The 27,283-nt window shown below is 39.9% G+C and overlaps 1 protein-coding gene across 6 annotated transcripts in view; it reads right to left on the reverse strand.

Moving 5' to 3' along the window:
* EPS8 (epidermal growth factor receptor pathway substrate 8) overlaps positions 1–27,283 on the reverse strand; it is a 137,115-nt gene that overhangs the window by 74,954 nt on the left and 34,878 nt on the right. Inside the window, exon 1 of one of the 6 annotated variants that reach the window (XM_027699738.1) lies at positions 2,916–2,937. The exons of the other annotated variants lie outside the window; for them this stretch is intronic. The gene's annotated coding sequence lies outside the window, so the exon portion shown is untranslated. Of the gene's footprint in view, positions 1–2,915; positions 2,938–27,283 lie in introns of those variants that run through there. 6 annotated transcript variants of the gene reach the window in all.

A 27,283-nucleotide genomic window follows, 5' to 3' on the forward strand; every position in this document is an offset into this window, starting at 1 on the left:
AAATAAAAAAAAAAGATATTTAATCTTTTCAGAAATTTACAATCCTCTACTTCATCAGCTAATACTGGAACATTGCATCCTTCCATGTTTCCCTGGCACTCTCTTTACTCTGGATATGAAGTAAAAACATATTAGACTAGTCAAGCACAAAACTTACAGTTTTGACAGACTTTCAAAATAAATAGAGAACCAATGAGCTTGAGAGCCTGCTCCTGTTTGGAATTGGTGGGCCAAGTTGGAACTAACACATGGCTGTTCTGCAGTTATATCAGCTTTTGGGTTTTTGACTGTGCACAGCACTTACTACATCATGTACATTAAAAAAGTGTGCACAGCTTTTAATTTTTTTTTGATCACTTTACATGACCACAGTCTCCAGGAAAGGAGTTAGAAGTTAACTGTTATAAAATTACAGCTAAAAACAGTCTGGGTTGAATGAGGGTTCTGCAGAGGTAAAGTTTAATTATTTACAGTTTAAGTCTTAACAGACCAGGTCCCAAGGTCATTTATTACCAAGAATGAAAATAAATCACTGGTTTTTATTTTTATAGTGCAACCACCGGCACTCAGGAAGAGCTATAAGGTGAGTAAGCAGAGATATCCACCCTTAAATAACACCATGGGACAGACTTCATGAGTGTAAAAATGACAGAGGGTAAATATATCTGCTTAAAAAGTGGGGATAGGTTCCAAAAAAAGCAGAATTGACACGACTTGGCTTGGCCACAGCTGAAGGGTGCGCCCTGTACTGCAGAAGGACCTACATGCCACAATTCCCTGTGACAAGGGAATCCAAAACTGGTGGTTATAGTCTATGGCTTGGACTTGATGTCATCCGAGGTACCTCCGCATTTGCATCTTTACTGCAGCAACCATCATGGCCCTAAAGGTATCTCCCTCTCCACATAGGAACAGATTACTCCTCCACACACAAAAAAAAAAAAAGAAAAGAGAAAAGAAAAAGAGGATTATCATGAGAACAATGATGAACACAGTACTAATTAGGGCAGGATTCAGGGCCGTACCTGGACTCTCCATGTCATGGCTTACCTGAACAGCCCCCATCACTGGGGCCAGCACCCTCACAAACTCCCAAGGATGGCAGTGACTTGAATAACTTGCAAAGACTATCCAGAAAAAAAGCTCATGTGATTTGGAAGGCTGTAACTTTGTAATACAGTTATAAAGTGTACAAGCCAAAAGAATGCAATTTTCGGTACCTGCCTCCTGAAAATAAAGGTAACTTCAGGGAACTAAGATTGAGTATCACAAGGTATAAAACATGCACTAATTCCTGTGTTGATCTGACTCCCAAGGAGGTATTGGCACCATTTAAGACCGGTATTTATTGTTCAAGTTCAAAAGCATATGATGATTCTTCTACTTCAAGGAAAAAAATGCCCCATTATGCACTAGTAGTCAATGTACATTGGAGCACAACTCACCATTTGTAGTATAAACATATTAGGAGGGCACATATCACTATAGCCAAGCACTGGTGTTCATATTGTGTGAAAATCAGCAGTAGCAAAACAAATGCTTAGTTATAGGAGGAATGGAAGTTCAATGATTCAGTAACATAACAATTCAGCTGCAAAATGAATGTACACAAATGTATCACTAATACAATCTACTATTGTAGAAAGTTTTATTCTGGTGGACAAATTTTGGCTGGTGAACAACACCCTGTTGTTACTGAGTTATTTTTAAATTGGTATAAATGAATAAAAGTGCGTTTATGACCTATCAAAGGTAAAAAAACCTAAAAGTTACTCCTTTTTATAAGCTGATTCCCCTGCCACACACATACTACTTGTGTAGTCTTAGTAGTAAACCTTTTGTGGATACTTTTAAGGAGAGTTAAGGATAAGAATTTTAAACAACATTCATAATAAGTATACAACAGACCTTTATTTCTATGACCTATCAATTAAATAGGGGCTTATCAAGACCCTTTGAATACCAGCCTATGCAAATATATTGAGATGCAAAGGAGAGATACATGCTTAAATCTCCTCTATCTTTTAGCTTATGAATCACCTATTGTTTCCAAATTGTGAGCTATGATCAACAGTTCTTTTACTGCAGTGTCTGCTCCTTATCTGTACTATGTTTAAATCACTGTATAAATTGCAGAGTAATTTAGGTTGGGAGAGATCTCTGGAGGTCATCTAGTGCCAACCTCCTGATGAAAACAAGTCTAACTTGTAAGTTAGACAGAGATACGATCTATGAATCATGTACAATAATCACAGTGACTCCTCAAGCCACCAGAAATTCATCAAGTGATCGATGAGCAGCTCCCAACTACAAGTAAAATAAACTCTCCCACTTTGGCCCCCTGCTTATGTCCTGTTACATCTGAATAGGATCAAGAACAGAAGTAAAGGTCTTTGCAAGAGCACAGCTGCCAACCTGTGACTCAGATGCAGTTCAGCAGCATTTTAAGAAACCTGGTGTTGAGACAACCAGGGTGAGGAGGAGGCAGCATATCAAGGATAGATAGCTGCCAGAACCCAGAGGAGGAAGGTGGAGAGCATGGTGGGGGGAGGACTGTGGGTGAAAGTCAACAAAGCATTTCTCTGGAAGAAGGAAGCACAGCTTAGCTGGCTAACACACAGTTCCTTAAAACCCATTTAGTACAGCTTCCATGGTCCCTGGTGTCATGGTTTAACTTCAGCCAGCAACTGCTCCCTCCCTCCCTCCCTGACCCTGGTGGGATGGGGAGGACAATCAGAAAAAAAAAGTAAGATTCATGGATTGAGATAAGAACAGTTTAATAATCAAAACAAAGTAAAATATTGTACTACTCCTACCAATAACAACAATAAGAAAAATAAATACTGTGATGAAAAGGAGAGAGACAGAGAAATGAAACTCAAGAAAGACAAGTGATGCACAATGCAACTGCTCACCAACTGCTGACAGATGTTCAGCCCGTCCTGGCGCAGCCATTGGCACCTCCCAGCCAACTCCCCCCAGTTTATATCCTGGGCATGACGTTCTATTGTATGGAATATCCCTTTGGCCAGCTTGGGTCAGCTGTCCTGGCCACAAGAAGGAGAGGCTTCTTGTGCCTCTCCTCACTGGCAGAGCACGAGACACTGCAAAGTCCTTGAGTCAGGGTAAGCGCTACTTAGCAACAGCCAAAACATCAGCGTGTTATCAACATCATTCTCGACCTAAATCCGAAACACAGCGCTGTCACGGCTCCTAGGAGGAAAATGAGCTCTATCCCAGCTGAAACCCGGACACCTGGTGACCCAGAGATCTCACTGCACGAAGACACATCCGTACTCGCGACAGCCTTGCTGCAGCTGTTTATACACCCCCTGAGCCGAGGCCTCACTGCGGGGCCGCGGGGAGAAAAGCGATTGAGTTACAACAAGCTCCGTCCTCAAACACAGAGCAGAGAATGAACATCTACTATCTAGCGCAGACAATCCTTCAAACTGTAAATTAATACAATTGCTTGGGATTAGCATAATTCATATATACATACACACAGATGCACAGATTTAAATAAGAACTGTAGCACCTCAATATGCCCCAATAAGTTTGGCTTTGTCTCCTTGGACATCGAGGCTACAACAAGGAGCTACGCCAAGTGCAACAGGCTGTACATTATTTAACAGTTTGACCATTCTACACTATGGTTTGTCATGGTTCCCACATACAGAAACAAACCCTCTTAAGTTAACAAGCTTGAAAATGGTCACTCTGGGCAGTGTTGAAAGCAGTCCACATTACAATGTGAGCCCAAAAGAGAGGAACAAATTTTGCAGTTCACACTTTGACCATACTGGGAAATTGAAAAACTGCTTCTCCACCAGCAACGGCAGCAACAAGAACATTCTGCAAATTCCAGGTACGTTAACAAATCACAGTGCTTAACATGACCCACCGCTCAAAATCCCTTGTGGTTGTAGCAGTTCTTGGCAAACTGAAACACATTTTTCCTTCCACACTTCCTCTCTGTAGTACAGCTGAATGACCTTGGTGGTGGGAGAAGGTCAAAGTAGATGAGAAAAGAGTCTTTAAAAACACCAATTAACTATTCGATGTAAAGTACTAAATTCACATTTTGGAGACTAAGCCAATTTCATTAAAAACATTTAAGTCTTGGAACTTAAAAGAAGATGCAAGAGCTCCAAGAACAACTATTTGAGCCCACCCAGTCCCCCCAACAATCCCTTCTTGCAAGCCAAGGAAGCAATAGAATGAACAATCTCAAAAACATCGAATTACCAAAACCAAAACCAATCAAACAAACCAACCAACCAACTCACAAAAGAAAAGGAATGGAGGAAGGGATGGCAGGGGGGCTTGCCTTTAGCTTCACATACCCCTCACTTTGCCCTGTGTATTGCCAACTGACATCAACCACTTGACACTTTTGCAGGTCACCTTTACGATTTGGTTTATTTGTATTTTTGCTTTTTCCCAGACTCTTTTGGTCTCCTGTTCTCCATGAATAAGCAAAAACTGTCAATAGCATGGAAGTTAGTTCAGAGGGCTTCCCCATACCCTGGGGTGGTGACTTTCAAACTTTTTTCAGGTCTCAGCATTTTTATTTTGTTTCTACCGACAAACACCTTCACCTTTACATTGATTGCTTTACCGTTGAAAGAAACAATCTCAATTTTAAACAGAAGTTTACTGTATGCCACACGTGCCCTCCGGACTCAGGGTATGTCTCTAAGTCAAGATAAGCAGCTGGTCCAGGAGCCAGAGAATATACATTAAATAGCATAAAGGAAAGCCCCAGGGACTTCAGGCCCAGTCTCAGCATGGCTGCAGCTGCCTCCCAGGAACCTCTGCATCAACCTACGCCCACCTTTGCTCACCTTATTACTCTTGAACCTAATTCACCCTCTCTCTGCCTCCACAGCTATCCCCATGTTAAAACATCATATATTTAGAACTGGAAACAATTTTTCTTTTCCACAATTAACCTCAAATCCCAAACCTCTTGCAGCATCCAGATAAAACATTAATATAATTAATTGCCTCTATTTCCTCTTTCTATCATAACTCATCGCTGGTTTACACCTAAGTTATATCTTCTCATGTGCTTGCAAACTGTACCATAACAGCATTCTTGTACCTCTGCCCACTGGCTAAATGATAAAGTCAAGAAAATTTGCATGTACAAAAAATAGTAAAGTGAGGAATAAATGAAGTACCTGAAAACCCAGTGCTGGTCTAGTGCTACACTCCTTCACTTCCACGCAGGTTGATGGGTATTTTACCACAAGTAATTTATCAACAGCTCTAGGGTCGCACAAAGGTGACTTAAACAGAAAGTTTCTTTAAACCTATTTGATAAATGTTGAAATAATGGAGAAAATAAAGGAAGTAACTTCTAAAAGTAGGCTTGAAGCACTTTTCCTGAATGCTGATTCTGCTCAAATAGGTTTATTTTTTTTCTGGTGCAAGAGTAGCAGTCTCCAAAACAAACAAAATAAATGCTTCGAAAGGTAGTAGTTCTGGTCTGATAAACAGCAATATAAAAATGGCATCTTTGCACTCAGCAGAACTGCTGCTGGTGTGCAGTCAGGAGTGATTGCTGCTGACTAGTGAGATAAATAAGGTTCTACTACTTTCATGCTTGTTTGAAACAGGATATCATTGCTACTGTTGTGCAGCAAACTGAATACTATTGTCTTCTACATAAAGCCAAGTTCTTCATTAATTTTCAATTACATATCTGGACAGTTCCTGCCGCACCACTCAATAAGAGGTAATGGGATACAGAGACAATATCAGAGCCTGCTTCACTCTGCACAAACTTTATGATGCAAAAATGCTCAGGAAGGGAGATCAGCCTACGAGACTGGGAAATGCTCAACCTGGAGCCAAACAGAAATTCCAACCTCGTAAAGCTACTTTTAAAGAAGTACTTTCCAGGTTCATGAGCCGCATTTCTTTATAGAATGCTACAGATCCAAGCAATGCTGAAGGGGGGGGAAACGAGACCAAAAAATCAGTAAGTAAGCGCATTGATGTAAAAGATTTAACAAAGAGTTTTCACAGCCAAAGTTCAATGTCATGTGTGTAGGCTGCAGGTATAAAATAAAATACAATCTACAGATATGGATAAATACTGGCTCATCATTTCAAGGAAGTATATATGCTAGAAAAAAACTATTTTATGATACTACAAGAATATAAGTACATTTTGTTTTATAAGACTGGTTGGTAAGTAATAGAAAAGAAGCAGATAATGCAAGTTCTCAGCATTCAAATTGGGAAACTACCACATTTTAGAAACTATTAGGAAACACATCCTTGAAAGTGAGGGTTTAAAATACTTTGGAGTATATTTTGGCAATACTTAGAATAAATAAACAGTAACAGTGTCTGCTCTTTGGAACCTCAAAGTCAGAGAGATATGGAAACTTCTGAAAGAAGGAACAGATAGGAAAACAAGAAGACCTGCTTCCAGAGCCTCCCAGGACTCAGAGACAAAACATATCACCATTATTTTCTTACCATTACCTGACTTGAAGCTCCTGAAAGTTAACTATTTCTCTTAAATCAAATATAGCATACATCGTATTTCCATCTGGAAGTGCTTGATATTTCTCAGCATCTCAGTAAGCATGATATAAGATGCTATTGTTTGTCACACTGCCACTTTTTTTTCAGAGAGTCCCCACAAAAGTTATTATATCAAGCCTGAAATTTCTTATGAAGAAGCCAAGCAGTATGTTTCACTTTTAGCTAAGAAGTTCTGCCATATTGATTTTCTTGTTTCCATATTCTTTTCCTTAAAAGATAAGCCTCAATGAAGTAGTTAAGACTCCAATAAACTGTTTATCTTAATGAATAGACACAGAGACTGAATTAGTAGGTGATATCACTTCTAAAAAAGCATTACTAAAACTACTCCATTTGTGCCAGTAACTATGTACGTGCTAGTGTGATGTCAGAGACATTTCATTTCATGACACGAAAGAACAAGACAAAAACTTGGGGCAGAGAACAGAAACAAATCCACTAAAAGTTTCGTGTTGTTGCTGATAAGTCAGAGCTTTCCAGATTTAAGAGGATGGTTGACACCAAGAAAATATTTTCCTTACATTCAAAGAGTCTGAAAATGCTGCCAAAGAAGATCAAGGGAGCTTGTTCTCTTTTTTCGTTGCATCTTTAGGTCAGACACTTTAAATAGAGTTTTTGGCACACAATAAAATAAACTAAATCAACTTCTGCCAAATTCCTGGCTTTTTATGACTCAAGCTGCCAGGCCTTTTAGTTACGCCAAGCTTCTGCAAGAATTAAATACTGTTCAAGTTAGCCTGGCATAAAAGGTTGGGTCCTTATCAGGTGAACATCAGCACAGCTGTCAGCTCAGGAGCTCCACAGCCATTGCACCCTGAGGCTCATAAGATCTGTCTCTGGGCCAGGACCTAATCCTGCCAGTGCTCACCTGCAAGCCAAAGTAGCTCTGGGGAGAGGAGGGAGGGCTTCTCCCACCTCTTCACCTTCCTCCATCTGTTTGTTACTACTGCTATGTCCTTCTTTACCCTGATAACACAGGCAGCTGTTTGAACTGCTCAAAGATGTGCATCCTGAGGCTGTATCCCAGGGAAGGCACTAAAAGTCAGGTGGTACAACCGCACGCTTGCAACACATCTCGATCCAACTGCAGGCCTGGGATGCACCACTTTGGTACAGGAGAAATTCTGTTTTTAAACACCTCTTTGCCAATACGTAGGAGCACCACCTGTGAAACTCACATATATACATGCTCCAAGAATTTGCACACCAGAAACAGCTATAGCAACTTATTTTCACGATATTCATATGGTGACATTTGGTTTAAAAATAAATGCATATTTTGGCGAGAAACTGCCACGAAAGCGAAATGTATCATTCATTATTCCACTATTTCAAAGAGTAAGAAAACAACTTCCATCTATCCCTCCCAAGGCAGTTTTGGGATTATCCATGGTCCTCTGAGGCCTCACACCAACTGCAGCTCCGTCAGTCCAAGCTGCCACATCTCACCTTTCTGAATCGTTTTACATCTGGTTTCTTTTACACCTCCTGAATCAGAGAGTGCAGCGCATCTTCCACCACAGCAGGTGGAAGATTCATGCTTTTCTTTGTCTCACACAAGACTTTGGAAGCATGTGCTCTCAGTCATTGGGCAGGTGTCAGGCTGGTACTGGGAAGCTGTCCTTTGGTATCCTGGACAGCCCAGTAGTAGCATATGGTGCTCTCTTGTTTTAAGAGGAATCACCAAGATGTAATTTTTTTGCCAGTTACTCTGACTCAAGTGGAAGACAGAGGAAAACTTTCAGAGTGTGTCAGCAGACCTCCCCTCATATTCATGAACTGTTTCCTTGTTAGGGCTTGATGAGCATAACCTGCTAAGTGCTGGCATTTCTTTATCTGCTAAATCAACCTACACAAGTAGCTCTTGTGTTTGCATGGATCACATGCATATGGTACACAAAGAAATACATGAAAGATCTTTCACATGAGCCTGTCTGTCCATACAGCAGCACATGGAGATTTTTTGGTCCAGTCCGAAAAACAGTAATTCCTGGGCATCACTGTATTGCTGCTTGTGCTGGCCAGATATCTTACCCTGTTGCTACACGCACTGTTTTGGTAAATGCAACAGAGCATCCCCTTTGGAAGGGACCTGCCTTCAACTCTGCAACCAAATACCACACACTGCAGGAGCAGATGGGTTCTTATTGGACAGGTGCCTACCAGAGTGCAATTGCATCACTGTGTCAAACCATTTTCTACAGAAGAGCTTACATAAAAAACACAGATCAAGAAACCCAAATCAACATATAAACCTTGCACACAGCTGAGCCAGCAATGTTAAAACACACTAGGGACATCAGCACTTCTGCTTTCAAACCCCATTTTACCTCCTGGCCAACATCTTCTGCACCACTTCCTTAAGCAGCTCCCTCTAACATCACCTTTTCCTCCACTTCTTTAACTGCTCACTTGCCATGGAGAATCAGGCAATGAAGCAAGGTGTTGCACATGCAGCATCTCTTCGATTCCACCTCTCTGGACTTTAAAAGTTGTTCTGTCACCTACATTTCCAACCCTCTGTTGATTTTCACTTTCTGAAATGGCTGTGCATAAAGCTTTATGGGGCTCTGTGTTTGCTAAAACACCTCAGAACCTTTGCCCTTTGCTACTCAGTTATTCAGTAAGAATCTGGGTACTTTCCTGTCCTTGCTAGAGAACAGGGGGTGGGGAGGAGCTGATGAAAACCACCTTTTTTCCTGAAGTTCAACTAACCCACCATCTGTCTAGGAACCACAGCAAGGAGCAGTCACTCCAATGCCTCCTCCCTAGCAGGCACAGAAACCCTGTGAAGGACAGGGAGAGGAAGGATGCACATAAAGACTACATGGCTCATGTGCAAACTGTGCAAGAGCTTCTGTTAATGGGTATCAAAGCTAAAGCCTCTGCTGTCCCCCTGGACAAAAAAAAAAACAACTACATCAAACCAACCAACCAACCAAAAAACATGCACTTGGTTGTTTAAAGATTTCATGATAGAATTTTCAATCTTGAAATGGGAAAACTTTTCAGCATAAAGATTTGGAATTGAATTCCTTTTGCAAAAGTAACTGGTTTGGAGAAATACTTGCGGAATATACACAGTCCCCCTCACCCCACATTGCTTCGAACAGATTCTCAATGAGTTCAGGCAGATCCACTGATCTGCAACAATGTTCTCATTTGTATTACTGTTTACAAAGTTAAAAAAGCTATGTGTTCTAATTCATAAGCAGCGTGATAATTCTAGATTTTTCAACCATTTGTTAGTACAAACAGAATTAAAACACATATAAGCTCAGCTGCAAACAGAGATTTTAGTAGACACTAACAACCCAGGTAGCAAAATAAATAACAATATTTTTTCTAAGCTAACCCTGATGTTTGGACAGGTGTTTGGGATTTACAGGACATGATGGTTACTAAAGTATTCACAACTGTGCATTAAAACTGTCAGTAACTTATAATACTTTTCCCTCCCTCCTGATTTGGATAAAAACAGAAACAAAATAGCTCCTTGCAGTTCTCAGAGTGATGGCCTTGGCTGATCGCAGAAGTGAATAACTGAACTGATCTTTTTCTTCCAACTGAAACCTCATAAGTGATTAACAGCCCCCTGCACTCTGATACACTGCTGAAAGGAGGTCTCTCCTGAAGCAGAGACAGATCTTCAGTTTCTTTTTACAAGCAAAGAAAAAAAAAAGGAAAGAGAAATGGAAGAAGAAAGGGTGCTTTCAGTTTTGTTTCTGCATGCCTCTTTCATTGCAACTTAAATTTGCATACCCTCTTTTCCTGAGAAAAGAATGGATGACTGGAAAAATCAGTACAGTGTTATACATTAAAAAAAATACTTAAGGTCAAAAACTTATTCATAAGACTCTCTTCTCAATCCTACTCCTAGAGAGCCTGCTGCAAGTCAGACTTCCTCAGTACTCTTCATTATGGCTGTAGTCCTGCACTTACTTTCATGTGATTTCCACTACTCTTGCTCTCCTTAAATTATGAGTAAAACTGAAAAACTGGAGGACAACAAAGGTGGGTTTATGAGCACCAAAAGAAAGAGTCCAGCCTGGACCCAGCTGGGAGTGCTGGCTCATGGGGAACAGGCAGAGACCCATTTCACTGCTTTGCATCCCTTATTCACCCCTCCTCTACTTCAATATAAACCAACTCTGCTAAGCCAGAACATAACCAGGACCCATCATAAAGGATTTATCTCTAAACTCAATTATTTACTCAGGTGAATCACCAAATGACCCCTGTACAATTGTTTTTCTCTTTTTATATCAACTCGTAGCTTAAGACTCCAGCCAATGCTCTGTACTCTTGATATTTTCTATATTGTGACTTACTAACTACATGGTTTGAGATACATGCAGGTCACCTGAAAACTCAGGCAGGCAGATGGCAGAGCTGAAACCACTGACACCTTTGACCGAGCAGAATCTTTAGGGACTAAGCAGGAACAGAGGGATCACAGCACCAGCTTCAGTGTACTGTAATCACTCATTTTTAGATGGCTGTTGAGCCAATGAATCTCTACAAAAATCCATGCGGGAGACTGTAAAATAGTCTGTGTATTTTGAAGTTATCAGGCGCTATACTTAAATGAAAATAAATCAGAAACCATAGCACAGTGAGATACTTCAGAAAGTATCTCTTAACTAGCAGTGACACTTAACTGGTAGTAGCACTTAACTAGTAGTGACAGAAGCTTGATAACTATAAAGGAACACTAAGATGCTAAAATGGTACCTGATTTGTTCTTGGTGAATATTTACACTGACTATTATTCTGGTGAATCCTAGTGCCTTGTGCATCTCGACTCTAGGACTGCTTTCAGAATCCTTACAAACAAAAGAGGTTTGAAACAAAAGTGCTTGTAATGAGGAAGCAAAATAAGGACTGGCATCCATACTGTGTACCCGCTCCAAAGCATCTTCAGAGCATACTAATCTCTCAGATTCACAGCTTTGAATTGTTCCAAGCCTTTCTTTCTCAGTGTTTTGTGATGGAAAAAGAAAAATAAAGAGATCAAACTGTTAAATCTAGCTTTTTCTCTTTCACTCTCTTAATTATGTATTGAAAGGAATTCAAACTGGATGAGTTTGATACAAGCGTTCCTCAATGCCAAACGTCAGTGTAAATCCCAAGGCACAAAGCGTGGTAACAAGGAAAAAAAATAAGCTTTCAGAAAGAAAAAAAAAAAGAGAGAAAAAAGAGAAAAGAGTGTGCTTTTCCTACATGTTCAGGTCGCCCCAGTTATTATTTAGCTACTTGAAAGCATCCACTTAGCTCATGTTCAGAACTTGTCTTTGGAAGCTCAGTAAGAGTTTTAACAGCACACAATAAATGAACACATGAAAATAAATGAAAGTCCTCTTTCTAAAGCAAAATAATTACAAACAGCACCATAAAAAGTCTGATGAACTCCAAGTAGTATTCCTCCTTTGCATTGCAGAAAATATACAATATCTTTGAAACATAGAGGAGTCTTTTTCAGGCAAGGAGGAGAGGGAGGCTGGGTGCTGTGGAGAATGGAATTGAGAGATGGAATAAATCCAAAAGTAGGACAGCCATCAGTGTTTCATCTGAAGTAGTCATCACTGCTCACCATCACTGCTCCTGCAGCCTGGGTACAACCAGTACTCTGAATTCATGTTAAAAGGCACTCAGAGGCAGGGAAGTTGCACCTGGGAATCCTTTAACGTGACTCAAGATGCACAGCACAGAGCACTTACAGACTCAGGGCATTTTAAAAATACATAGAAAAATTCTAAAAGTCCTCTCAAGAACATCAAGTAGGGTTGTTTGCAATTTAATAGTTTTACCGAGATGGCAAAATATTAATCCTCTAAACTATTTAACATGAATATTGTAAAATAAAATGTTAAAAGAAATTTCTAAGAAAAAAATTAAGGTTACGATAAGCTACAGTAAGATTTAACCTGAAGTGGAAAGCACAATTTGTATCTTTAAAACATTTTCTACTACTATCAACTTCATTTCTATTAAAATCCCAAACTTCAGCACCATTGGGGTTTTAACTCAGTCAGAATTCAAACTTCAACAATATTATCCAAATGCCAATACAGGATCTCCTGAAGATGTCTTCTACACCAATATCTTTTGAAATGTTATATCAATACTAAAAAACACAACAAATCATGACAAAGAGATTGTGAAACAAATGGGAGAAGGGGGGGCTTTCAAGTGCAGCTTGAGCCAGTTTTGAGAATAAGGAGTTTAAGAAGTATAAGGTTTTGAGTATAAGGAGTTCGAGCAAAAAGCCACTTATGCTGAATCACAGTGCTCATTCCTGGGGCTGGTTGAACACAGAAGGGGAAAAAACTTGCAGCTGCTTCTGCAAGCACTAGGACTTGAAGGGGTCCATATTGAGCACATTAGTATTCACAAAATTATTTCTTAGCAATTTGGTCAAACACAAGCTACGTGGGTCGACCCACTCCTTAATTAGATGACTAATTCTGAAGGTCAAACACGGATAAAGAGAAGGACACTGACATCCAAAGGATGAAATGACTGCTTCTAGCAAATGAACTGAGAAGCAAAACCGGTCAAAAGGCAGGACCTTAGCTTGGGGAGAAAAAAAAAAAAAAGAAATTAAAAATGTAGTGCAATTAAGAGGGCTAATGCCAAAACAGTGGAGTAATTCTGCTTTTCAGTTCATTGTGGCTCCACTACTTTCCCATGGGCTGATTCCAGACGGTGAGAAGTTCCTGCCCTGCTTGCCACCTTCTCTCCTGGGAAAAGGGGAGCAGGTACCTGGAAGCATCCCTCTGTTCCCCTCCCTACAGTCCCCTTTTTCAGTCAAAGAGCCTGGCACTCTGAGCCAGCTTGCTCCTCTCTTGCTCCCCAGCAGGACCAAAGCTGACAGGTGACAATATAGGTGTGGCCTGACATTTACATCTGTGAGTCACTGCCCTGTGACAATAACCACAGAGTACAAAGGGACTCAAACCCCTGATCTCTGGGCTACCCAAACATTCAGCTACTGAACTCGACCTAATCCCACATTGCTCAACACTCACGTAGGATTTTCTCCCATCCTGTGGCACCCTTTTTTTTCTGTCCTCTTGGGCAATTTAGCTGTGTGAGAAAAAAAGCAATGGTGGGTAACTTTACCAAATTAACAGCTGTGTTTCCTCCACTGCAAGCAATAAAGGATACACAGCATAAAACAGTCCTCGAAGTTCAGTTTGATAAGAGAACCTTAAAAATCAAAATTAAAACCACCACGATTTTCAGCTCTCCTTATGAAAATGACTGAGCCAAAGACAGCACGATTACAGATAAGTGGACCAGCCATAACCTTGTCTCTGCCATTCACTAGATCAGAGTACTAAGTGTTCCATGCATTCAGTAAGGGGATTTTGTTACTGGAATACATCAAGACACAGGATGAACAAGGTGTCATAAGTTACTTTGGACTCAGGCCTTTCATATTGCTCAATATTGCATTGATAAGCACTTTAATCCAACCATTTACTGTTGGGAAAGAGAGAAAAAAAGATAGAGCTTACTGTAGAAACATCAGCTTTGGTTTTAAAAGATCGAATGATACCTACATGTGACAAATACAGGTTCTAATAACAGTTAGAGATAATGAATAAAATTAAAGTAGGTAATTTTTAGTAATTTAGGATTCAAAGGGAGGCATTTCTTCATAGCTGCTTGTTAAAATATAATTAAAAGCATTTTCTGTATTTACAAAAAATATCAATATCAGAGGTTTAAAAAAATAAAATGGGATCTTTTGCCGTACTTTAATTTTCTGGTTTTGTCTTATTAGCATTTGACTAGTAAATGGCATATAAATATGTTAATGTTGTAATAATTTACATAGCACAGAGACAACCACAGGTAGTATGGCAGCAATAAATATTCTGATAGGAGAGATCGGTTTTCTTCCTCTCCTGAGTGTGACATCTTTAGTAATCCACAGTTGACTGTAGGTATGGAATTGAACACACAGAAGCTGCTCCTGCAACCACAGCAAGTGTCACACATGTCATGGGCACAGCTCAACAAAAGTGCAGGCATCACTTTCAGGACTTCTCCTTGACCAGAGGCAACACCACTTGTTGCCAGCTTGGAGATGTCCCAGACAGACCCACTTGCACACATCATCTGTAAAACAGGTTATCTCCCAGTAAAAAAAAAAAAAAATTCTCAAGAGAGATGTGTCTCATTCTTCCCCTTAATTAGATTCACTGTGGACTCTCACTAATTCATACTTTAATGACTCCTTCTCCCAAAACTAGGAACAGTTGTGCCTGCTCTCATCCTCTCTCAATGGTTATGACAATTCAGAGTGAAATTTAGTATGGAAACATAATTTACTTTAGACCAGTACTCAAAACAAGAGACTCTTCACTATTTGAAAACAACTTCAGTTTGATTTATATATATATAATCCACCAAAAAAAAATCAGATCAGATTTAAGCCATGTCTTTTAATACAAAACTCAAAAAATTTAAGTCTTCTACTGCTGGATGTGCTTGCAACTGTACACATTGCCCCTAAGCCTTAACTACATGCTTAAAGTAGCTAGAATCAACACCCTTCAAAACTTCTGGTACAAAATCCCAACACTCATAAAGGAAATCCTTAGGATTAAGATTGTGTTCTCACAGCTAAAATCAACCCATGCTGGACTCTACTTTATTAGCAAAATAAAACAGAAGTGTGTAAATCTGTGGTTCAGTGTCAAGAAAATAACTTCAAATGAAACCTGGGACTGTTGTGATAATCATACTTTTATCATCTCAGAGCAATCAGATTCTGAAGTTCTGCAAAGTATTGGTGATATCAGTACTTCAAATTACTAAGATCTTCTTTTACGAGGCCCTTTAGTGATGATAAGCTATAAATGCTCACAGGGCAAACAGACTAAGATGTGTCAGTGTTGTACACCCTGATACCTACTTTGACAAACAACAATTGAGATCATTAAAATCGTCAAACAGCAAACAACACATTCTTTCATAGTCAATACCATATTCTTTCAAAACTCCACCTTAAAAAAAAAATGCTTCAAGACACAGTCAGGCATTGCTTACACTCAAGGTGCTGCTTAACCTCTTCCCTAAATGACAAATAACTTTGCATATCAGCAAATAGGCATCAATCTTCTTTGTGAGTGAAGTACTGTATGACATTCCTTGTTGAGTTTTCCAAGGGCATTGACCAAGAATTATTTTCTTTATGAAGTAAATGGTTACCTTGTTTCTGTGCAACACCTGTAGCCATTGCATTAGCATTTTACAACAGTGAATACCAGTGTAAAAGGGAAGAAGATCATGGTATGGCTACTCCCAGTAGTTTAACTGAAGCATCACGAATTTACTATCAACAAACCACTAAATCACTGAATATTTCAAAGCAGAGAAGGCAGTTTTACAAGGTAAACATCCAGACATTTACTGCAGTCTTTTCCAAGCCCCCAGTACCAAGGTCAATTTTATTGTGCTGTCATACCACAAGAGATAAGGACTTTTTAAAGGTATACTTGACTACTTATTGTAATTTTTAAAGCATGGAACTTGAAAGAAAAAAAAAATCCAAATTTACAAAGCAGAACAGAGAACAGTGAGAATTTCTAGCAGCATGAATGCTACTGGGAGGGTTACCTTTTCCAACTGGCATTGAAAAACCTCAATACATATATTTTTGAACACCGTTTATAACTAAAACCGACCACATAAAATCACTAACATGTTTCATGCCAGGACCCCATATTTCAACTGCACCTATTCAACCCCTATCAAACTTGTCAAAAGGAATTGAATCTGCAGAGATCTATAGGAGCAGTATATCATTCAGTACCATCCCTATTGCTTCCTCCATACACCATAAAGTTCACCCTACATTTTGTACCAATGACACACAGTCATGTTGTGTTATTTCAACCCAACACCTGAGCACAGTACAGTTCAGAACACCAAGTGACAAACTGCATGTACTCTGGACACAACAGAAAGTCAGACAGGACACACCCCCCCCCAAGCTCTGCTTTGCCAGGTCACCCAGGTCTTAGGTACTAAGGCATGAGACTAAAGGGTTGGTTAAAAACATATGGGAAATAAGCTTACATGAATAATTTTGAGGAAAAGCCCAGAGCAGGTGGCAGCTGCTCAAACCAAAGCTGGAATGTCAAAACAGCCAAAGATTTCAGGAACTCATCCCACTCACAGTCACCTGTGGGTGCAAACTTAATCTCTAAAATAAATTGTAAACAGCACCTGAAAGGTTCTTCTGCTTCAATAATAAGAGTTCCTTTGCCAGTAAAGAGTGGAAATAAGCCCAGTGAGGAGAGAGTGGAGAAAACAATTCCAACACACACGTGCACATGGAGCACCAAGAAGTACAAAAAGTAGGAACCAGGGAAAGGGGGCTGTGGCTTACAGCTTCTTACAATAGCTAGTTGTATTGTTCATATTGATAATGAATTTTAAAAGCATGTTTAACTGAAAATGTGAGACACAGCTTTTCTAAATGGTCACATGGTAGAAAGGTTTTGTGTTTTGTTTTTTTTAAGAAGACAAGTAGCAATAATAAAGACAGAAGGAGTTCTAGTCTGAACTTCTTTGGACCTCTTCTTCTCCAAAAAGGAGTAAGAAGCATGAGAAAAAATTTAACAGCTGTAAAAGAAATACTCTGCTTTTTTTTTTAAAGCGTACAAAAAAGATTTTAAGAACTGTAAGAATAATTCATTTACACAACAAGGAAAAGCTAAGAGTTTTATTTAAATGAGAAAAGACAATGGGAAACAAATAAGTAAAAAATGTGCCCATCTTTGCAATACACAACTATAATGATTCGTGTTTGATCCATCTGCTCTAATATTTTGCATTTGTTAGCAGCCAACACCACCTGGTCGACCACAACATAAAGCAGGTGATCTTTGTGATCTTCACTAAGAATTTTACACAGATAAAGTCTGTTCCTCATCCTGAAGAGTGATCAGCACAAAAACCAAAGTAAGAATTATACCCTTGCTCTTTAAAAACAGACCTTGAACTGGTGCTTGCAGTTCAATGTTATAAAACTGTACAGGTGTATCAATATCTTGCCAGTATCCTGAACTTTAGTCTTCCTTTTCACAGATGGAATTTGCATTTCCCTCTTTGCTACAGAGTGTATTTTTTCTGCACTTCACCTCTGTTATAGGAATTATTAGCTGCACCTGCCTGGGTTCCTGAAGCAATCTGGGGAGCTCTACACTCACCAGAACAGGTTCATAGGAACGTATCAATACTGTATAAACTGTCAGTTGAATCAGATCCCTATTTATCAGCAATTAAGTCTACCAAGAAAGTAGCAGAGCAGCAGCATCCTCTTTACCCAAAATGCTATTTGGCCACAGAAGACAAAACATTGATGCAGCCCTGTGTTACACAGGGCACGTGTTGCATGACCTGTGCAAGAGCTGTGGTATGTTACAGGGGCTCTTTGTTAGGCTGCAAAAAGGACAACAGACAGGGATGGAATTGGATAGATGTGTTCAAGGCCATGTTGGATGGGATCTAGTGGAATGTGTAACCTGTCCATGGCAGGGGGATTGGAATTAGATGATCTTTGAGGTCCCTTCCAACCCAAACCATTTTATCAATCTATGACATTATGAGCTTCACAATAAATTGGTGCCTTGCCACGTACCCAGCTTCAAACAGAGCAGCCTGTGACATAAAATTGCAGGTTTGCCTTGACCTAACCACAGAGCAACTGCTGAGGAGTGAAATGTAAATTACACCAGCAGGAAAGTGGCTATTCTTTGAAATCACAGATTAGGATTCAGCTCTCTCTCACTGATTATGAGACTATGATGACACATTTGAGTCAGCAATTGCAAAGAGGAGACCAACAGCAAGAGACACATCACTGACTACAAGTGTGCGCTCCTCTCCTTAAAGAAAACAGCAGACAATTCCTGATGCAGCTACTTACTTACTTGAGATGTGCTGCCCACAAATAGAAGCAGATGGTAGGTAGAGAAGAAATGGACATAGGGTTTTGTCTCCTTAAAATGCACATATGCACCATCACAAACACAAACAGCTGCAGCTCAGTATTCAGCTGGTGGTCGAGGTGTCAGTGAACTGTCAGTCTGCAGTGGCTTTTCTACTCACCCAGAATAGTCATGCTACTGGCTTTTCTTTATTTTGCCAAAAGCAAATTTCATATGACCCAGTGAAATTTCACATGGTACAGCTTTATCACAGTAGTGTTTGACTGAGGAAGAGATGAAAGTAAATTGTCTGCAGGAAAATAAATCTGGTAATTAATTTGGAAACAAATGTAACCTTTACCTCACTGCTACTACATGACAGATGCTATTTGGTACTCAGTATACTACTACACAGTGTTTTTAGAGAATACAGACTAACACAGAGTAGACTTTTACTTTTCCCTCTAAATCATCCCAGATGCAGTAGATAAGAGAGTAAGAAGTAAGAGTAAGAAATTCTGCATTGCTTACAGCAGGCTGTTTTCCATCTCACTTACCAAAAGGAATTCCCAAAAAAGTAAACTCTCCTATTTGCAACTGAGGTTGTATCAAGAAGAAATCTTGCAGTAAAGATATTGGCAACAATATATTACAGCAAACATTTTCATAATGTTACATTTTCTATACATGAACGGAGCTTTCATATACAATTTCTAATTACATAAATAAAGTGGAAGGAATTTCCATCTCCAAATGACAAAGAGTATTTTAGCTTCTGTTATAATAGCTACAATAGAAACTGAGGAAATTTAATAGTGCTGGCATAGGATTACCTATTAAAATGTACTACATGAAAATCAGGTTGCTAGGAATTTCAAAATGTTTTGCTATCACATCCTTATTGATTGGATCATTACAGTTTCAGACCTTCACTAAGAACTGTAGCAAGTAACAGACTACAAAGCTCTTCTGTCAGTGCTGTCTGCTCCTTATCCCATTCCCAGCTCTGCATTTGTAAGAACAAAGTATCTGCTCTGTCCTGGTTTAATCAAAACCAGCACACATACACACCCAATAAAAATTAAATCAGATACTAGAATGCTACTTGCAACTACAAATACAATAAAATCAGAAAAAACTTGAAATTTTATACAGCATTACTTGTACTGCTCGTGCTATGAATTTATCTCAGTGATATAAACCTGTGTTCAGTCACAGATATTCACAAAATATATTATTCAGCTAGTTTCAAGTGAGAAACTAAAGATACAGAGATATCCAAAAACCAATCAGCTCTTCTGCTTACAGCATACCATGGTCCCAAAAAACTCATTTGTAAAAGCAGTTGAAAAAGCCATAGAACCTTGTTTTAAAAATTAATCATTTCATCCTTAATGATCAGTACAGCGTAGACAAGGTATCGAAGATTTAATTCATAATCCTCTTAGGTATCAGTGCTGCCTCTTCAAATATCCATGCAGTGGTGGACTTGGCATACCCTGCCTGTTCATACTGAACTGAACATACAGGACATTCCATCTGAATATGAGGAGAAACTTCTCCACTGTGAGGGTGCCAGAGCACTGGAAACAGGCTGCCCAGAGAGGCTGCGAAGTCTCCTCTGGAGACATTCAACGCCCGCCCAAACGCGATCCCGTGCAGCCTGTTCTAGGTGACTCTGCTTTAGCAGGGAGGTTGGACTGGGTGATCTCCAGAGGTCCCTTCCAACCCCAACTGTTCAGCAATTCTGTGGTCTTGGAGAGGGACGTGGGAGCTGAGTGGGCTGATATTGCACACAGACACCCCCTATGCTTCTTCATGGAGATGTCACACCATGTGGCTCTTTCTGATGTGGGAATTCAGTCTCTTTCAGTAGGTTCTCCATGTCCACCTCTATTACTCTACGTGGGAAGGAAAAGAGCTTTCCTCTTGCCTCTCCTGCCGACTCCTTACATTCAGGCCCATCATGTCAAGTTTGAAAAGTTGAAATCAGAATCCAGCACTTTTCAGAGGTCTGAGCACTCCCAGAGAGGAGGGACATACTCACCTCTGGGTTCACAGAACAAGGCTTTTCACACACTCACTGGTGCACAGCTTTGACTGCTCATTAGGTTAAATGGTGAAGGACTGAACACTTACTCTGCACAGATAATTTACAGATACTGCATGTTTATAATCCAAAGTCCCAAGTGCATGTGCAAATGAGCACCAAATCTTAATAACTGTATTTTAACACTGCTAAGTATTTTAAAGGAAGATAACAAGATACTGTCAGCTAGTAAGCAATGGTATTCCCCTGCTAAGTTTCCTGATTAAACACATGCAGGAAAAACAAAGTACTCTACAGAAGGAAAAAAAAAAGAGCATGTATTGACTCCTTCTGTCAACCACATTTTCTCAACACAAGCCAACATCAATCAATCTCTTCACCCAAAGTGCAATTCTCACCCTCTCTATGTGGAACACACTAATGAGTTTCCATTAAAAAAAAATCATCTGTATTTACCAGGTACACAGCAAAAACAGGCTCTCCAGTATATGCAGGGATGCTTTCTATATGTCAAAGAAAAGCCAAAGAGGTTCTTCTCTTACCATAGGACAACAGACACTTCACTTCAGAGACACTTCAACTGACATGAAATACAAGCTCACAAAGCCAGTGTGGGTGTTCTGTTTTAGTGTGTTACTTTTTTTTTTTTACCCTCCCTCTGCTTCTGCAAGGACTGAATTTAGTGTTAATTAAAGGGCTGGCTTGGCCCTGCACCAGGAATGCAGCAGCAATGCAGCTGCACTGTTGAGCAGCAATGCCTGCAGACTCCATAGCAGAAGTGAGATGGAGAAGCTCATAGTAGGGAAACATGGATGGATTTCCCCCACTGCATCAGGTCTCCTGCTGGCATGAGCAATGTGAAATCACATTTATCTGATCACCAACAATGAGCAGTATCTGTGCCTGCAGACCACGACAGAGCCTAGAAATAAAACATGGCTCTCCTATTACAAAAATAAGACTTTCGCAGTGGCAGAGGAGGCTGTACCACTGCTCTGCTTCTCCAAGGAAAGTTTTCTTTCCTACAGTGAAATGATGTAAGGAAAATTATATACTTGGGTGAATAAGCTTGTGCTGGTAAGGAATGCTTTTCCATAAAGCTATATACACATCCCAGCACGAGCCCAGTCCTCGCCACAAAAGTCTTGGTGAGGAACTAACTGGGAGAAGGAAAACAAGAGAAGTTACCTCTGGATAAGACCAACAGACTGTAGGCCATGAATCAGCTGGTTTCCATATCCAGTATGTAATTTACAGAGAACATTACGGACTGAAGCTTTCACTTAAAATTACAAGAACAATTAATGCAGTCAGGAAACAACCATTTGTTACTTTCAAATGTTGCCTTAAATGGAGTTTGCAAAACAGCCTCAGGAGACACATTTCCCCCTCCTCTACTTGTAAATGAAAATTAAAAATGATAATAAAAAAAGATAATAAAAAATGATAATTAAAAAAAGGCTGTGTTGTCTCCTTTTGCTGATTTGAAAAAAATGTGACTTTTCCTTTTCAGCTCATCCTCTGAAGAACAATGCTGGAATCAAAATTTGTAAAGAGCTGGCAACAAGGTTCATTAAAGGGTCAGGATTAAAAACAAACAGCAAGCACCACATGATTTCTACAAAGCTTACTGCAGGTCATCTCCTAATTTCAGCCTACATCTGAACACTGATCTGCGTGTGAGTGCAGAAGTGCTGCTTGTAACCACTGAGCTCTCATCTCAGCAGGCTAAATCACAGCTCTACAGATGAGGCTGCAGGGGTATCCCAGGGCCCATCCAAGCACACTTTGTTTTGATTTGTTCTCTTCTTTCTGGCAAACAGCACCCAGATACTGCTCTGGTGTAATCAGGTCCCCTGACAATGTGAAAGTCACACTTTGAAGAGCCCACTGACAGATGGATTCAATTTAAGGCATGACTATGAACAGCTGCTGCTGATCACCGGCTTGTACAGCAAACCCATTCATCACAAAATATTTCAAAAGACTGAGCTGAAATGGAGCAAATGAATTTGAGGAAGTATGGGAGGTACAATGTTAGCCTTGGAGAACGTGTCAGATGTAAAAAGCATAGATATGAGACTGCTATTAATTTATTCCTGTAAATGCTGGCTCCACTCTATTAACACCATTCTCCAGATTCTCAAAAATCCATGAGGGCAAACCTGAATAAGGTATTAGAAGATGTAATTAAATACTCCTTACTGAAGGTGATTTTAACTAAATGAGCCACTAAAGGGAGCTGACAGAATGTTTAAATTCTGCTGGGGAAAACTTCAAGATGACAAGCCTCAAAAAACTGCTGGAGAGAGAGGAGGTTATTTCCTCTACTGCTCTAACTCATCAATCATGCAATGGATGGTCAGGGACCTACCTGCATTTGCCACCTTCATTTTGAATACTGCAAGCAGCCTAACTACTTTTAAAAAGTTTTCATCTTCCTGTTTGGTCCTTCAGTATGGCTGCAGTCAAGAACAAGGCAAACTCCGAAGTATGCAGCCTCACAAATGAAACCACCCATTATGACGGTCTCTGAAGAGATGGGGAGCTGACACAGAGTTGAGTAATTCACACCTTTTTCTTTTTTTTTCTTCTCTTTTTATTTCAGGAATTATGCAGCAAAAATAGACATTTTAAAATTCACTGTTCGTCATGGCCACTGGATCATCCCTGAGGGACTCAATTTTTCAAAGAGCAATTCCTACAAGTTATGTATAGGGTAGTTTCACACACATAGGGAACGAGGGGCATATGCAGGGAGGAAAATTCTCCATGAGCTGTCTCAGGTGGTAATACAACCTTGCCAACCCTTGCTAGGGTTTTCTAGGAAGGGGAAAACAAATGAAGTTTCCAAGATCTTCTTGAAGACAATTCTTTATCTAGAAGAGATATTTATAACATCTCAGACACCTGTATCAACAAAATATACTGGGACTTCTGGGACTTCATGAAGAAAGCTTGTAATGCTCATGCAGAATTCTAACTTTCACACAGTCACTTTTGTATCAATATGCAGTTGTGAGATCAGATTTTAGTACCTTAGTATGAAAAGTATACCTATTTTGAGCAGCAGTAAATGTAATAATTTTTTGTAATATCTACTGATAATGGGAGAGTAAAAAAAAATAAAATTTTCCTCAGTATAGAAAATATAATCTTGCAATGGTAAGGGAAAAAAAAAAAAGCCCTCTTGGATAATAATATTTCCCTCTTTCCTTCTAAAGAGTTCCTTTGCCAGTCTATTTCTCTACCTACTATTCTTCCTTAAGCCCAGGTGATGAGACAAAGCTCGGCGTCATAAACTTGCACAAATAAGGCGTATCAAGCTACCCTGCAAATCCTCTTCCATGCAATGGAAAAAAGCTGATGGTTTGCCACCACCCAGTCTCTTGCTACCTGGTATGAAAGCAACGTGGGGAAGGGACCAGTAGATTTACACCATGTCAATAACCAGCCCTAAGACAACAGGGTTTTTATTTAACTTATTTTGGGGAGCAGCTGACCACTGCCAGGATATACTCTTGGATGCGGAAGTGAGAAGCTGTGCACTCAGTAGCATTGTTTTATTTGCCAGAACCAAGGCAGGAGCACACTCCCTCTCACACACCCTCTGCAAAGGTTATTCATCACCACAGCAACCTCCAAACAAAGGTGGGAGCCCTGTTCTCTGATGACAGAGGATGAAAGGTGCTCTCTGCCTGCACCCTATGGGGGACTTGTTCGCTTGGGTTTGTTTTTATGTAATTGGATTTAATTTACTAATTTAACTTCCAGCAGCCCAGCGTGCATGCCCAGAGCACTGAGTGGCCACACTTATGCATTAAACAAAAAAATTCTATGGCCCCACTTAAAAGGAGAGAGAAAAACCAGCTGACATACAAATCCTTCTTGCCACATTCTATTACATGTTCCCAACGTCACCCCCCTTCCCTACGTGCTCCCCTACGTAACAGGAATAGCTGCAGTAAAATGAACAGCTCACCTAAAACCAAGAAAAGCTCAACTTTTTTAACTACAATTTCATCCTTCCTCTCCCCATCAACATCTCTTTTCTTCACATCCTCTTTCACTCCGCAAGAGATTAACGATTTTGGATACGTTATGGAAATCCGACCGAGACAGTAAAATAACTGCAAACTCAGCACAAATGAAAAGCAGAGTATCTTTTTTTTTCCCCTGAATCTGGAAAGAACCAATGCCAATGTTTCCCAAGTCACTTGAGGGAAGAGATTATGATCATTTTTAAATCTTTTCAACTACAAGCCATGAGGAAAAAACACTGTCTGTGATGACAAGCTGTCAACACTCGGCAAGCAGCGTGGCTCTCATTTGTGACACTGATCTTTCGCCTGCAGAGCTGGGCACATGGGCACCAGCAGCCACACCACATGCAATGACAGTACTCAAAAGGCCCAGATTTCTCCATTTCTCATAAAGCACATCCCCCATCTGAGCAGCCAAGTCTCAGGATTTAAAAGATAGGGTAACCATTTGTTTTGAAATACAGGATTAAAAAAAAAAAATCCAATGGTTCCTAGGAATTTTGTTTTTTAAATCAAAAGTTGATTGGAGCAGATAACAAAATCTCATTATCTCTCATTTACTCCTGTCAAGAAATAGGAATAAGTTAAATTTTGCTGTAGTGAAATCACCAGAAATACCCACCTAGCTTCAGTGATTTGTGGATCTAAGCAAAACGTATGCTAAGAAAAGAGTGTTTGATTTATAGCAATTGCTTAAACTAATGTTTTTCTTAAGTTTCAAAATAATCACAGATGGTTAACCATTAATCTTTTGTGGTCTTATGATGGTTTATTGTTTCTGTCAGTGTGTTTCAGCACACCAGCAACAACCACCTGAGACAGGAGGTTAATTTACCTGATTCTGCAATATTTATATTATCCAATCACTCTGGCGATTTGGTACTTGAAGGGAGCCTATAGGAAAGATGAGGACAGACTTTTTAGCAGGGACCATAGCAACAGGACAAGGGATAATGGTTTTAAACTAAAAGAAGTTTGCATTAGAAAAGATACAAGGAAGTTTTTTACAAATGAGGGTGGTGAACAGATTGCCCAGAGAGGTGGTGGATAGCCCATCCCTGGAAACATTCAAGGCCAGGTTGGACTGGGCTCTGTGCAACCTGATTTAATTGAAGATGTCTGCCCATTGCTGGGGGGCTGGACTAGGTGGACTTTCAGGTCTTCTCTCCAATGCAAAATATGCTATGATTCTATTATAATACTGCTCTGACGCTATGACTAAGAAAAAGTAGAAATGCAAACAAAAAAAAATAAAAGAAAGCATAATTTTTATGTTTTTTAAAGTATGAGAAAACTCACATTACAGATGGAGGTTCAAACTGCAGTTTCAAGAGATCACACTGTATTTGCAGGTAGCAAAAAGCAATACACTGGGACTGGAAGCAAAGTGCACAGCACCATTTAACCCCAAGTGCAGGACACTTCCCACATACTTTGCACTCGAAGCTCTATGCTCTATAGTGCTCTCAGAAATAGAAAAAAATAAAACCCCAAACCTGTATTTGAGGTCACACACATTTCTTAAGTGCAGCCACAGGCAAACCCATCACATGGGATGTACTCATAGCCCAAGGTGATTTATGTCACAGAGTAATCACTACCTGACGTGATAAGCAGGCGTTGGCTGACTCAACCTTTATTTGTCCAGTGAATTTTCAATGTACCTTCCTGATATTCTTGGGTTTTGGAAGAAAGCTCTCCACCTGGAGATGGTTTCCCACCCAGGTTACAGGGGAGCAAAGGTTTTTGCCTTCTCACCCATGCTGGCACTCTGAGCCAGACTGGGACTTCAGATACAACAGACAGCAACTTGACTTCAACTTGTGTCCTCCCTGACCAAGACACAGACATGCTTCCATTGTAATTATTAGGCTTCTGGAAAAATCTGTGGTCTCTAACTTCTAGTAATTGAAAATCCTTACTGGTGGAAAAAGTGTACTTACACAAGCAATAATGATTTTAAATAAAAAACATTGCTTCTATTACTACCTTGCTTTCTCTATTTCTAGGCACTCTGAAAATCAATTGCTGCAATTTTAAAACCTTTCTCCACCTAAGCTGCTGCCGTTAGCACTAAAGTTGTTGTAATATTTAAGTCCTGGGGTTCAGAGTTCTCCAGCAGTAGAAAAGAACTGCATATACCATCAGTGGTTCCCAAGATAGCAGCTGTTACGCTTGAACTGAAGCAGGAAGATCAGCAGCAATAAAAAGGAAAGAAACTTAAGGACAGGTATCTTCCAACTTCCAAAAATACAATGGCTACGTGACAACAGCACCAAATTTGTTTTTCCAAACTTTCCATTAATTTAAGCCTACTTGTTTTAGCCTGGCATAACAGGCTACTGGACCTTGAAATAATGTACTTGAGTTCCTTGTTCTGCCTTTGCCTCCTCCAGCATAGAGCCAGAATTACCCTCATAATTTTTCAGGCCAGAGTAATTTTCCATTGCTAATCAAGATAGCATGTATAGCTCAGTACAGCACTGACCTTCGGGTTTTTGTCCATATATTCCAACAAGCACTCTTAACAATATGGTATGAGCCTGAAAGAGCCAGACAAGAGCCCCAGATGTGTATCATCCTTCCTGCACCCATCCTTACAGGGGGCTCCTTCCACCTTCTCCAGAAGACACCTTCAAGTGGTTCTGCGTAAAGCACCAACTATCAACTCTGAT

The sequence above is a fragment of the Neopelma chrysocephalum genome, unplaced genomic scaffold (genome assembly GCF_003984885.1).
Source record: "Neopelma chrysocephalum unplaced genomic scaffold, ASM398488v2 Primary Assembly neopelma1_139, whole genome shotgun sequence".
Classification (NCBI taxonomy): Eukaryota; Metazoa; Chordata; class Aves; order Passeriformes; family Pipridae; genus Neopelma; species Neopelma chrysocephalum.